The sequence below is a fragment of the Hyla sarda genome, chromosome 9 (assembly GCF_029499605.1).
Source record: "Hyla sarda isolate aHylSar1 chromosome 9, aHylSar1.hap1, whole genome shotgun sequence".
Taxonomy (NCBI): Eukaryota; Metazoa; Chordata; class Amphibia; order Anura; family Hylidae; genus Hyla; species Hyla sarda.
Genome location: NC_079197.1, coordinates 32,029,977 through 32,044,169, shown reverse-complemented (window position 1 = coordinate 32,044,169; position 14,193 = coordinate 32,029,977). Strand labels below are relative to the sequence as shown.

At 41.7% G+C, this 14,193-nt stretch overlaps 1 long non-coding RNA gene across 1 annotated transcript in view; it reads left to right on the top strand.

Annotated features, from left to right (window-relative positions):
• The first annotated feature begins 1,180 nt into the window (after positions 1–1,180).
• LOC130291356 (uncharacterized) overlaps positions 1,181–14,193 on the top strand; it is a 40,139-nt gene continuing 27,126 nt past the window's right edge. The window contains exon 1 of the long non-coding RNA XR_008847906.1: positions 1,181–1,316. This is a non-coding gene — a long non-coding RNA (uncharacterized LOC130291356). The remainder of the gene's footprint in view (positions 1,317–14,193) is intronic.

Sequence of the window (14,193 nt, the reverse complement as noted above, 5' to 3'; positions counted from 1 at the left end):
TGGTCATGCAAAAACAGGCTCTCATATGTGTCTGTGAATGAAAATATAAAAGAGTTATGATTTTTAGAAGGCGAACTCCAGAATAGAAAAATTGTCTTCCATACTGCCGGCAGTAAAAAAATAAATAGATACATACCTTCCTTCGCTCCCCCGGTGCCTCCAGTAACCCACTCTGGTCTCCGCCGCGATCCTCTTCCTGGTTGCCGGTGGTCGGCGAGTCATACTGCACTCAGCCAATCACCGGCCGCAGCGGAGTCCCGACTCGGCCAGCAATAGGCTGAGCGGCAGTGTGACATTGACGACCCTGGCACCTGCTGGAAGTGGGCCAGTGGGCAGTAATAAAGAGGACATGAACTGGACTTGGCTCATGGGCTGTTGCCATGCTTGAGAATGCCCCCTCATTTACATTTACGCAATATGTCTCAGTTCTGGAAAGGTCTACGAAGATAAAAAGAAAGAACATGGGGTATTTGCTATATATTTTAATGGAGACTACATAGTGATATCAGTAATACACCAGGTTACCAGCTATATCCATATACAGCGAGAGATGACCCATTCAGGATGCAGTAGCTGCCTTTACTATCTAAGGGTTGTGATTTGGATGTGTAAATACGGTAACCCTTTTCCTGTTAATAATCTATTTTAAGTTAATTAATAAAAATTATATTTTAGGGTTGTATTTTAAGGATTTTTTTGATTCTTAGGAGTATTTCTATACAATAAGTGAATCGCTACATCTGCTCTAAATGGGTAAAGAGTATATGACAAATATAGCAGCGCGAGGTTTCTAATCTCTCTTAGCTCATAGTATTGAATCATTTTATGTTTTAGACATATTTGTTTCATATCATACGTACATAATCACATTTCTTGGCTGCATATGAATTTTGCAGTTTTTTTTCCAGCCTTGAGCAATCTGCTCTCCCATATCGGAGTCCGCAGAGCTTTATCTTTTGAGGGCCCAGCCTCATTATTCAGGCACACTCTTGACGTGTGCCTGTAGTGAGTGTGGTCTCCCTTTTCCTGCGTATCACGCTAGTTATCTATCCATCTGCCGCCATCTATCCACATGTCCCTGAACTTCAGAGACCCTATGCTGATAATTCCATGTTTCACAATAAATTTAATAGCATTTTAAGTGACAGTGACCTTGTTACCTAACATTCTTTGTATCCCAAGCTTGTTCCATCCAGGCCTCTGTTCGCAATCTCTGCATGTAATTGAAATTAGGAGATTTCTAAGAAACAAGTGTGGTTAAAAATTGCAATTCGGAAGAACTCTGCATCACTCTTTATAATCAGAATTTTATTCAGGTAACAGAATGCAATACAATATACATTTTTAATTGACATTGTCATACATGTATTTGAATTTCAAGGATAATCTATTATAAACAATTCTAAATGCTGTGATATTTACAATACAATGCTGCCATTAAACAGATGCGCATGCTACTGCATCAACAGGTTATGAAATAGAGCACATTTGGTCTTCCAAATAATAGAGGAGATTTATCGAAACTACTGCTTTTGGATAGTAGGATGGTAATACCCAATAGGATTGTATTTTTATATATTTAACATAATCTCTTGCACAATGGCATCTATGTTTTTTTCTTTTTTGAGTCTACATTTTTTTGTGGCTCGGCGGTTAAAGGGACCCTAAGGTCCAGGGGTTCAACATGCAGACGTGACTGTCTGGATCTTTCCACAAACTTGTTCTAAGATAATTACTCACCGGTACTTTTGATTCCCGGAGCTATGTCAGCACCACCTGAGAGAGGGACTCTGCCCCTAGGAACAGGAAACCTGGAGGATAAATGGAAGGAACCATCTCTCCCGCCTAGACTCTTCCGAGACTAGAAGAGCCTTCCTTACTGATTAGCAGAACATACACAAAATATATGCATATATCAATAACTAATTAAAGAAACTCAATCATTGCAAAGGGTGAACTCAATACCAGTGGAATAAAACAAATATAACTACCGGCTTTCCCATTTGCCATGAAAGCACCACGAGAGAAATATCACAGAAGAAACCTAGGGTGGGACAACAGCCTGTAAAACTTTATGGCCAAAAGAAATAGCAGAAGAAGAGTTTGAGAGTGTATAGAACCCTCACCTCTTGAATCAAAAGGAGGCCACTGACCAAGTGGAGTGGGCTCTAAGACCTGAAGGGGAGCAGGTCTTGAGGACACATAGGCTAGGAATATGGCCTGTCTAATCCACTTTGCAAGGGAATCCCTACTAGCTTTTGCCCCCTTGTTTGGCCCATAAATTCTCACAAAAAGAGAAGAGGATTTTCTAAATGATTTAGTTCTAAACTGTAAAAGATTTAGTTCTAAAACTCTAAGATGCAACTCCTAACATCTAGGCTATGAAAAAGCTTTTCCTTAGCAATAGAAGGATTTGAATAGAAGGATAATAGAACTACGTTCTGAGACACATGATACCTAGAAACTACCTTAGGCAGGTAAGCCGAATTTGGATAGAATATATCTAACACGTTAGTGTAGGGTTCTGAGCTAGAAAGGGCTGAAGTAACCGCAACCAGCAGCACAGTTTTGAGAACTAAGGGGGAGATTAATCAAAACCTGTCCAGAGGAAAAGTTGCCCAGTTGCTCATAGCAACCAATCAGATCGCTACTTTAATTTTTAACAAGGCCTCTGCAAAATGAAAGAAGAAATCTGATTGGTTGCTATGGGCAACTGGGCAACTTTTCCTCTGGACAGGTTTTGATAAATCTCCCCCTAAGTTCCTAAGGAATAGAACTTAGGGGTTCGAAAGGGGTCTGACATAAAAGAATTCAGGACTAAGAACAAATCCCAGGATGGTACTTTAGGGAAATTCCACACCGTCAATCTCTTTACTGCCCTAAAAAATCTCAAGATCCATGGGTGATTTTCTGGTTAAATAGGTCCCCTAAGGCTGACACCTGCACTTTAAGGGTGGCTGTTTTTAACCCTCTTTCTAGTCCCTTCTGCAAGAAGCCTAGAATACTAGGGATGTCTGAACTGATTAGGTCTCTAAGTGGTTTCTATAGGAACTTAAAGTAAGCTTTCCATATCCTAAAGTAAATGTTTAATGTTACCGATTTTTTACTCGCCTACAAAGTAGATATAACCATATCTGAGAGACCATCTCTTTCTCAAAATTAACCTTTCAAGAGCCAAGCAGTCATATGGAGATTCTTCACTTGTGGGTGGATAATCGGCCCCTGAGAGTAAATCTTTGATTTCTGAAAGTACCCACGGGTCGGACTGGGACAGGGCTCTTAAGGCAGAGAACCAGGCCCGTTGAGGCCAGAATGGGGCTATTAGGATCACAAAAGCCCTGTCTTCTCCGATTTTGTTGATGATGTCGGAATTAGCTGTATAGGAGGAAACGTATAAGCTAGGTCCCAGTCCCACTTGTGTGCTAAGGCGTCCACCGCCCAGGGATCCTCTGCTGGGTTTAGAGGACAAAAGGTCCTTACTTAATGGTTCTGCCTTGTGGCGAACAGGTCTACTTGAGGAACTCCCCATAACCGAGTTATTTTCTTGAAGCAATAGCCATCAGATTTTCGCTTCTTGTTGTACCCTGACAATTTACTGCTGCTTCTGTTGTGTAGGTGTCAGAGAAATGTCAAACTGTTTTCAGATAAAGGTTAGACTGCATCTGAACTAAACTTCTTTGAACTGCTAGCAGCTCCTTGCAATTTGAAGAGGGGGGATAGATCTTTTTTCCCAACCTCTCTGGAAATCTATATCCAGCCCCCCTAACAATAAGGACTGGCATCTGTGGTAAGGAGAACCGGATTAAGTTTTTTCCACTCCAACACCCTTGACTTACAAGGCTAGGGTATTTCCCTGATAGAATTATGGGACTGTCTAGATCTCTCTGCATATCATCCCCCTACAAAACAAGACCAATTAACATTAATGACCCCCAAATCATGCAAAGAGTAAACTCAGGCATCCAGCTGGTACTGTGGTCGGGGTCTTTGCTGAAACCTCAGGTGAGTCCCACCTGGGGTCTTCCTTGGAACTCATGTTGACTTGTCGCAGGGATAGGCTGGCTGACTCCTACTTGGAGGCTGGTCCAAGTGTAGAAGGCCACCTAAATATCATCAGGCCACCTCTGCACCATTTTCAACATCTGACGCCATTTCCGGGACCCCGTCCGCTCTGGCCTGCTCCTGACATAATTTCTGGAGCCCCATCTCCATGAGGGCTCTGCGTCATTTCCAGTTTCCAGTTTCAGCAAATGCCGCCATCGGAACCGCCCGAATATCTTTCTTAAGGCAAAACAAGCCAGCAGGAACAGTCTGAAAGATCTTCCCAAGACTAGAGGAACCTACTGAGGATAACGACTCCTGCCTTAACCAGGCTCCCCAGGAACAGGAAACCACTGAGGCGGGTCTTCACTTTTATCCTCCAGGTTTCCTGTTCCTAGGGGGCGGAGTCCCTCTCTCATATGGTGCAGTCATGGCAAATCCAGACTTCTCCCATTGATTTGTACTATTCATAAAAAAACAATGCCAGTATGCATATAGGATCAACTTGGGAAAGTTTAGCCTATCATCCTACAGTGTTTACCAAAGGAAGGCAAAACCTCCATGATGCAGAAGACAATTTTCCTATTTGCATTCCTAATCCTTGGATCAATAAGCCTTTTCCACAATCTAGTGACTATAACCTGTAATTTTATAATACTCCAGAAATATATCCAGGCCCTTTTTAAACTCTTTGAGCTCATAACCACTTCCTCTGGAAGAGAGGTCCATAGTCTCACTGCGAGATTCTTTACTGTGTGTTGGTGTAGAAACCTTTTTACTAGGTGTAGAGAATTCCCAATTGTTATAAATTCCTGGGTATGAATATCTCAGGGGAGAGATCTTTGTATTGACCTTTGCAATTTATTATTTTACTTTATATTTGCACACACAGTGAAATCTCTTTGAGAAGCCACCCAAATTTGCACTACAAAAAGAAAAAAAAGTCTTCAAAAAATGTGGCCTGAAAATTGTTCACATGAAATCTGATCTGGATAATAGGGTGCTCTTCTGTAGAGCTTTCACTGTAATTATTATGTATACATAGTTATAGGTTGCCCCTAAGATGTCTATCTAAAAAAAAAAAAACTAAGTTTGACAATCTTTCTGTGTACTGTATTGGTCCTATTCCATTTATTACTTTGTATGCCCGCCTTTCATCTAACTATGTCTCTCTTGTGCACTGGGGCCTAAAACTGTACACAGTATCTTATGCATGGCCTAACTAGTAATTTGTGCAGTGGTAGAACTATGTTTTCACCATATGTTTTGATGTACCCCATGATTTTATTTGCCTTGGCAGAAGCGGTCTGACACTGTTTGTTACAGGTAAGTTTACTGTAAACCTACACTCCTAAAGCCTTCCCTATGTTAGTTGTTATCCCATTAAATACATTTTCCCATATTTTTTTTCCACCCATGGACATAACCTTACAATTATTAATGGTCAACCTCATCTACCACTTCTCAGCCCAAGCCTTAAGCCTATACAGATCTATTTGTAACAATGAACTGTCCTCTATTGTGTTATCTACTATAAACTGTGCACTGTCATCTATTGTGTTATCTACAATACACAGTCCACTGTCCTGTATTGACTGCTTTATAATCCCCTCTACAAGGTCATTAATAAATATATTAAAGAGAAAAGGCCCAGACCGACCACTGTTATACCCCACTATAATCAGTCATCAGAGCATGTACCATTAACCCTTTAACGACCACGGAAATGTATGTCCTGGTGCGGAGGTACATGACCACGAGCATCGGAGGGGTGCTTGCGTCATGCATTGCAGGTCCCGGCTGCTATCAGAGGTGATATGGAGTGATAGTTACTTTGAGATAAACAGCATCACTTAGAAATCCTTCAAAAATGTACTCTGTGTAGAAGTTTAAAGGAGTACTCCACTCCCCAGCTTCCAGAACATTTTGTTCCGGATGTACCCCTTCGAACGCGGGGGGGGGGGGGGGGGTCTCACGACGTCAAGCCCCTCCCCTCAATGCAAGTCAATGGGAGGGGACATGATGCCCCCTCCCATAGACTTGCATTGAGGGGTGTGGCGAGACGTCACAACCCCCGCACCCCGCACCGAGTGTTCAGAACAAAATGTTCCAGACGCTGGGGCAGTGAAGTACCCCTTTAAATTGAGGGCCTATATTTTTCCAGGATCACTTCTTGAACATTGGTAAAACATTTGCTGTGCTCATGTCTGTGGCACAGTGTGTGTATTCCACCTCCTTGTCTCCCTCATTCCAGTGTCTCAGAGCACTGTCGTTATATAGGGAGGAGGAGACTGAGGAGACTGAGGATATGAATGCACATCTGTGTCAGACTGTACAGCAGCCCAGTCAGGAGTTTTTAAAATTTAGCCCATAGGCCTGGTCACAACAGCATTCTCTGCAACCCCTTAAAGGGGTACTCCGGTGAAAAACTATTTTTTTTTTTTTTTTTTTTAAATCAACTAGTGTCAGAACGCTGAACAGATTTGTAAATTACTTCTATTTAAAAATCTTAACACTTCCAGTACTTATCAGCTCCTGAAGTTCTTTTCTTTTTGAATCTCTGATCACAATACTCTTGCTGACACCTCTGTCTGTCTCAGGAACTGTCCAGAGTAGGAGCAAATCCCCATAACAAACCTATCCTGCTCTTAACAGTTCCTGAGACAGACAGAGGTGTCAGCAGTGAGCACTCTGGTCAGACAGAAAAGAAATTCAAAAGGAAAAGAACTTCTCCTGTAGTATACAGTGGCTGATAATTACAGCCAAAGGCTGTGTGGGCATGCTGGGAGTTGTCGTTTTGCAACATCTGGAGGGTCACAGTTTGGAGACCACTGTGTAGTGGTCTCTAAACTGCGGTTCTCCAGATGTTGAAAAACTACAACTTTCAGCATGCACCGACTGTCTGGGCATGCTGGGAGTTGTAGTTTTGCAACATCTGAAGTGGCACTATACGGTGGTCTCAAAACTGTAGCCCTCCAGATGTTGCAAAAGCACAATTCCCAGCATGGCCAGACAGTCAGGGATGCTGGGCATGTAGTTCTGCAATATCTGGCCCTTCATATGTTGCAGAACTACAACTCCCAGCATGCCTGGACAGTCTGGGCATGCTTGGAGTTGTAGTTTTACAACATCTGGAGGGCTACAGTTTGGAGACCACTACTTAGCGGTCTCCAAACTGTTCTTCCCCAGATTTTGCATAACTACAACTCCTAGCATGCCCAGACTGTCCAAGCATGATGGGAGTTGTAGTTCTGCAACATCTGAAGGGCCAGATATTGCAGAACTACATGCCCAGCATCCCTGACTGTCTGGCCATGCTGGGAATTGTACTTTTGCAACAGCTGTAGGCACACGTTGGGAAACACTGAGCTAGAGTCTGTTGACTCAGTGATTCCAACCAGTGTGCCTCAAGCTGTTGCAAAACTACAACTCCCAGAATGCACTGACAGACCATACATGCTGGGAGTTGTAGTCTTGCAACAGCTGGAGGCCCACAGGTTGGAATCACTGAGCTAGAGTCTGTTTTCTAACTCAGTGGTTCCCCACCAGTGTGCCTACAGCTTTTGTAAAACTACAACTCCCAGCATGTATGGTCTGTCAGTGCATTCTGGGAGTTGTCATTTTGCCACAGCTGAAGGTTTGGGGTGGGGGTGCCCCCCCCCCATGTGAATATACAGGGTACATTCACATGGGCAGGTTTACAGTGGGTTTCCTTGAACAAGTTTGAGCTGCAGCTAATATTCCGCCGCAGCTCAAACTCCCAGCGGACAACTTACTGTGAACCCCCGCCTGTGTGAATGTACCCTAAAAACACTACAATAAGAAATAATAAAAAGTAAAACACTACATATACACCCCCTTACACGTCCCCCCCCCAATAAAAATGAAACGTCTCATACGGCAGTGTTTCCTAAACTGAGCCTCCAGCTGTTGTGGCAAAACCACAACTCCCAGTATTGACAGCCATAGACTGTCCTGGCAGGCTGGGAGTCTTGCAACAGCTTGAGGCACCCTGTTTGGGAAACACTGCTGTAGGGTTTTGGTGGAGACAAGCCCCATCCTTGTAACCGGGTCCTCCCCTATTGCAAATTCCTCATCTAGGCCTCAAATGCACATGGCACTCTCTCACTTCAGAGCCCTGTCGTATTTCAAGGCAACAGTTTAGGACCACATATTTCCGTTCTCCTTTTACCCCTTATGAAAAGGTAAAGTTGGGGGCTACACCAGCATGTTAGTGTAAAAAAATTTCAATTTTTACACTAACATGCTGGTGTTGCCCCATATTTCTAATGCAATTTCTTCTGAGTACGGAAATACCCCATATGTGTACGTAAAATGCTCTGCGGAAGAACTACATGGCTCAGGAGTGAGAGAGCGCCATGTACATTTGAGGCCTAAATTGGTGATTTGCACAGGGGTGGCAGATCGTTACAGTGGATCTGACATGAACACAAAAAAAGAACACCCAGATGTGACCTAATTTTGGAAACTACACCCCTCATAGAACGTAACAAGGGGTATAGTGAGCATTTACGCCCCACAGGTCTTTGACAAATTTTCGTTAAAGTTGGACATGAAAATTAAAAATTAGTTTTTTCCCCCTGAAATGCTGGTGTTACCCCAATTTTCACAGGGGGTAATAGGAAAAAAGCCCCCCAAAATGTGTAACCCCATTTCTTCTGAGTATATAAATACCCCATATGTGGATGTAAAGTGCTCTGCGGGCGAACTACAATGCTCAGAAGAGAAGGGGCGCCATTGGGCTTTTTGAGAGAGAATTAGGCTGGAATTGAAGGCTGTGTGTGTTTACAAAGACCCCATGGTGCCAGAACAGTGGTCCCCCTTTGCATGTGACCCCATTTTGAAAACTACACCCTCACAGAATGTAACAAGGGGTGCAGTGAGCATTTACGCCCCACAGGTGTCTGACGGATTTTTTGAACAGTCGTCCGTATAAATGAAAAATTAAATATTTTTGCACAGCCCACTGTTCCAAAGATCTATCAAATGCCAGTGGGGTGTAAATGCTCACTGCACCCCTTATTAAATTCTGTGAGGGGTGTAGTTTCCAAAATAGTATGCCGTGTGTTTTTTTTTTTTTTACTGTTCTGGCATCATGGGGGCTTCCTAAATGCAACATGCCCCTAAAAACCATTTCAGCAAAATTCGCACTCCAAAAGCCCAATGTCGCTCCTTCCCTTCTGAGCCCTCTAGTGCTCCCGCAGATCACTTTACATCCACATATGAGGTATTTCCTAACTCGAGAGAAATGGGGATACAAATTTTGTGGGGAATTTTCTCCTATTACTCCTTGTGAAAATGAAAAGTTTGGGGTAACACCAGCATTTTAGTGTTAAAAATCAAATTTTTCATTTTCACGTCCCACTTTGACGAAAGTTCGTCAATCACCTGTGGGGTGTTAAGGTTCACTGTACTCCTTGTTACGTTCCTTGAGGGGTGTAGTTTCCAAAATAGTAGGCCATGTGGTTTTTTTTTGTGCTGTTTTGGCACCATAGGGGCTTTCTAAATGTGGCATACCCCCCAAAAACCATTTCAGCAAAATTTGCTTTCCAAAAGCCAAATGTGACTCCTTCACTTCTAATCATTGTAGTTCGCCCGCAGAGCATTTTACGCCCTAAGGCTGGGTTCCCATTAAGTTTTCCCCCATACGGGAGCGCATACGGCAGGGGAGAGCTAAAAACTTGCGTTCCCGTATGCCTTTCTATGTGCTCCCGTATGTAATTCATTTCAATGAGCCGACCGCAGTGAAACGTTCGGTCCGGTCGGCTCATTTTTGCCCCGTATGCGCTTTTACAACCGGACCTAAAACCGTGGTCGACCACAGTTTTAGGAGCGGGGAAAAAGCGCATACGGGGCAAAAATGAGCCGACCTGACCGAACGTTTCACTGCGGTCGGCTCATTGAAATGAATTACATACGGGAGCACATAGAAAGGCATACGGGAGCGCAAGTTTTTAGCTCTCCCCTGTCGTATGCTCTCCCGTATGGGGGGAAACGTAATGGGAACCCAGCCTTACATGAGGTATTTCCATATTCAGATGAGATGGGGTTACACATTTTGGGGGGCATTTTCTCCCATTACCCTTTGTAAAAATGGTAAATTTGAGGGAAAAACTGCAGTTTAGTGAACAATTTTTTCATTTACACATCTGAAAAGTCGTCAAACACCTGTGGGGTGTTAAGGCTCACTGTACCCCTTGTTACTTGCCTTCAGGGGTGTAGTTTCCAAAATAATATGCCATGTGTTTTTTTTTTTTTTTTGGCTGTTCTGGCACCATAGGGGCTTCCTAAATGTGACATGCCCCTCAAAAACCATTTCAGAAAAATTCACCCTCCAAAATCCCATTGTTGCTCCTTCCCTTCTGAGCCCTCTACTGCGCCCGCCAAACACCTGACATACACATATGAGGTATTTCCTTACTCGAGAGAAATTGAGTTACAAATTTTGGGTGGCTTTTTCTCCTATTACCCCATGAAAAAATTCAAAAACTGGGTCTACAAGAACATGCGAGTGTAAAAAATGAAGATATTGAATTTTCTCCTTCACTTTGCTGCTATTCCTGGGAAACACCTAAAGTTAAACTTTCTGAATGTCATTTGAATACTTTGAGGGGTGCAGTTTTTATAATGGGGTCATTTATGGGGTATTTCTAATATGAAGGCCCTCCAAATCCACTTCAAAACTGAACTGGTCCCTGAAAAATATCCAAATTTAGAAAAATTTTTGAAAAATTGGAAAATTGCTGCTGAACTTTGAAGCCCTCAGATGTCAACTTTATGATGAAAATATAAAGTAGACATATTGTATTTGTGAATCAATATATAATTTATTTGGAATGTCTGTTTTCCTTACAAGCAGAGAGCTTCAAAGTTAGAAAAAAGCATAATTTTCAATATTTTCATCAAATTTTGGAATTTTTCAGCAAGAAATGATGCAAGTATCGACAAATATTTACCACTAACATGAAGTAGAATATGTCACGAAAAAAACTCTCTTGGAATTAGAATGAAAAGTAAAAGCATCCCAGAGTTATTAATGCTTAAAGTGACAGTGGTCAGAATTGCAAAAAATGCTCCCGTCCTTAGGGTTATAATGGGCTCCATCCCCAAGGGGTTAAGCTATGCCACTGAGTGGGAGTCCTAAACTGGCAGGTATTTGGGGGGGGGGGGGCTTTCCTATGCACTTAGCTGCCATCACATTCAATTGTGAACAGGGGAGGGAGGCAAGGGCTTGGCTTAGTTTGAAACCTGGTATATGTGCCAGCATAGCCACCAAGAGGGGGTACTGCAAAACTGAAAGGAGAGTAAAAGGACAGTAGACATGTGTGAACAAGCAAGGTCAATTCAAATACATGGTCGACCATATAATAAATAGTGATGCTAACTTCTCCATAATGGCTCTTCATGGAGTATACACAATGTAAATCAAAAGATACGTATCACAGTGACAACCTGATTTCTACAGTAATAAAACAAACCATAGACGAGAATGTTAAAAGAATTCACATTTATTGATTTAAAAATCTCTAACACTTGCTAGACATGCTCTTTAAAATACATTGGTCACATTTTCAAAAAGGTAGTGGAGTTACAGATACATAAAGCTGCAGCAGGATTTGTGCTGTACTAAAGTTGAAAAAAAAATGCAGGGCAAGGGGGTAGTTTTTCAATAGGGTCTATCTTCAATTGGTATTATCCAGAGAGGACACATTCCTGCTTTACATTATTTACACAAATACATAGAATTATCACAAATATATCATTCATTCCGAAAAGGCAGCTGCCAAAAATACAGGAAAGCTATACTTTATGGGAAATGCCCTGCCTTCCTGTTATTTGGGAAAAAAAATAGTTTCTAGAGGCTCATAGTGAATCCATTCCATTGTGATGTAAGTACTATATGCACAGAGTAGATAAGACAACACTCCAGTTGAGGTGAGATCACTCTTGTGAAGATTTAGGGGAATTCCTTTAAGAATCCCCTATGGCCTTATAAGCGCTGCAACTCCTATAGCAATTCAAAAAGGAGGTAGTTTTCTAAGTGAGTGTGGTCTGCTCCAACAGCATAGGAATCTCAGCGTGAGGTAGTAGTTAGACATATGTACTTTGGTTTCAAATTTCATGAATACGGATATTCTGCTTTCATTCATAATAACTACAAAAACAGCAATGTCTTTGATGCAGAATGATCTAAGACACAAGACAGTGGTGACACCAGCGAGGCAGTTCATACAGTTTTCAATTGTTTCATTCATTTGGACTAATCACTCTATTGGACTTATTCGGTAAAATGGTGCTACCAGTCAAAATCTGCTGAAAACTAACGGAAAAACTGATAACTCTAATGTACAACACATCTAATGTTGTCAAAAGAGACCCATTACAGAGTTGTAGATAGGAACTGTATAAGGTAATTATTAAGTTGACTAAGCACAATGAGATGCCTCCTGGCATGATGGACAACTCCGTTAGAGGTCTCTTTGTTCTAAAATTCTTGATCCTACAAAGAACCTTGACAGCAATCTCTGTTATAGTAAGAACTTCTAAAGGCGGGTACACAAATGTGTAGTGATCCAGAGTAGCTGTGCTGAATCAAAAAATTTTAAATTCAGCATTTCCAATATTGTGAGTTAACAAGTCCAACACTGTGCCCCATTTCAACCTGTGAAGACACAAAGGGTCCAGATCCAGCTTGCTACATTTTTTGCCTTTTCATTTGGGGTGGCTCCAGCTTAACCAGACATATCTAAACGCAGCCTTAGTCTTAAGATGAGCTCAAAAACCCCACTACAGTAAAAGTAAATATGTGAATTTCTATACTAGAATCCATCATACGTTTCTTTTATACCACACTAAACACTATAAAACTGCATGTGATGTTACCAATGAAGCTCATTTTTGGTGGATATTAGTCCAAATCTGCTTAAGGCAACACAAGGGGGAAGATGTTCTTGTGTGTGTTACATTTTTCAAGAATTGTCAATGATGCATTCGATTCCTATCATTAACTCAACAAAACAGAAAGTTTCTTGGCCACTTTGCTTTTCTGTTTACAGAGATGTGAATTAAAATATACGGAATCTGTCCTTGCACCACATCTTGAAAGCACTTTACAATCCACTGATATATGAAGAAATTTACATTTTTAAAGACTTTTTCTGAAAAACACAAGGTTAAAACCGGTAAGGTTGAATGCCAAGGATGCAATTAGACTCTTGGCCAGTCTTTCTTCATAAACTCTGCTATAGCACAAGCACAATATTAGGCACAACTACATTAATACATAGATTTCAGGCCTGAGGTTTTGCGTCACATGGTATTTGTACATGTTAGTGTTAGTGACCGACTCAGCCGGTAAGCATACCCGTATTACCACTGAAAAAAATAAAGGCTTTTCGGCTCGTACAGTCACCAAGGGAGGGGAAGAATGTTTAGATTTATGTGCGTTAAGAGTGCTATGAGGACACAATTGTGCAGCAGCTGAAAACCAGCTAGGAAGTCCCCAAAGCTAAAACACTGAGTGGCTTTATGACTTTTAATGTAGGTTTTTTACAACATATGTTAGAGAACCAAGATGGGTGGCTCCTAAACCATCATACAGAAGGTGTCATGGAATGAATTAAGATCTCCTCTAATTTTGGTGAAAGGTTGACCATTGACTTAGTGTGAGCAGTGACAGCGAGTGTATGGTTACCAACCCTTACTTTAATTCTTCAGACAGAAAAGATACAATGAGGTAAATAATTGGGCTGCAGTTTTGCATAGATAAGTAGAAATGGTTATGTAAAATCATCATTACAAAAATGACTTCAAATCTTTTGAAAAGCTGGTGATCCTGTAAAGTTGTTGGACCATGGGATGATGGAGATCGGATTACAAATGATGAGGGAAAACAAGTGATATTCTATGTTATGACTAAGGCAGGTACTGAGGAATCGATCAAAGTCATCTACCCAGTGTCCTGCACTAGGCATTAGGCCACTTTCACATTTGCATCTGTACGTATATAGGCTCCCATATATATCACAAAACAAGTTTGATAAACCTTTTAATTGTCTACTTTGGCAGCTTTCCGATACTCTGCTATCAGATGATATTGTGGCAAATAAGGATTAGGTATGTTGGATTTAT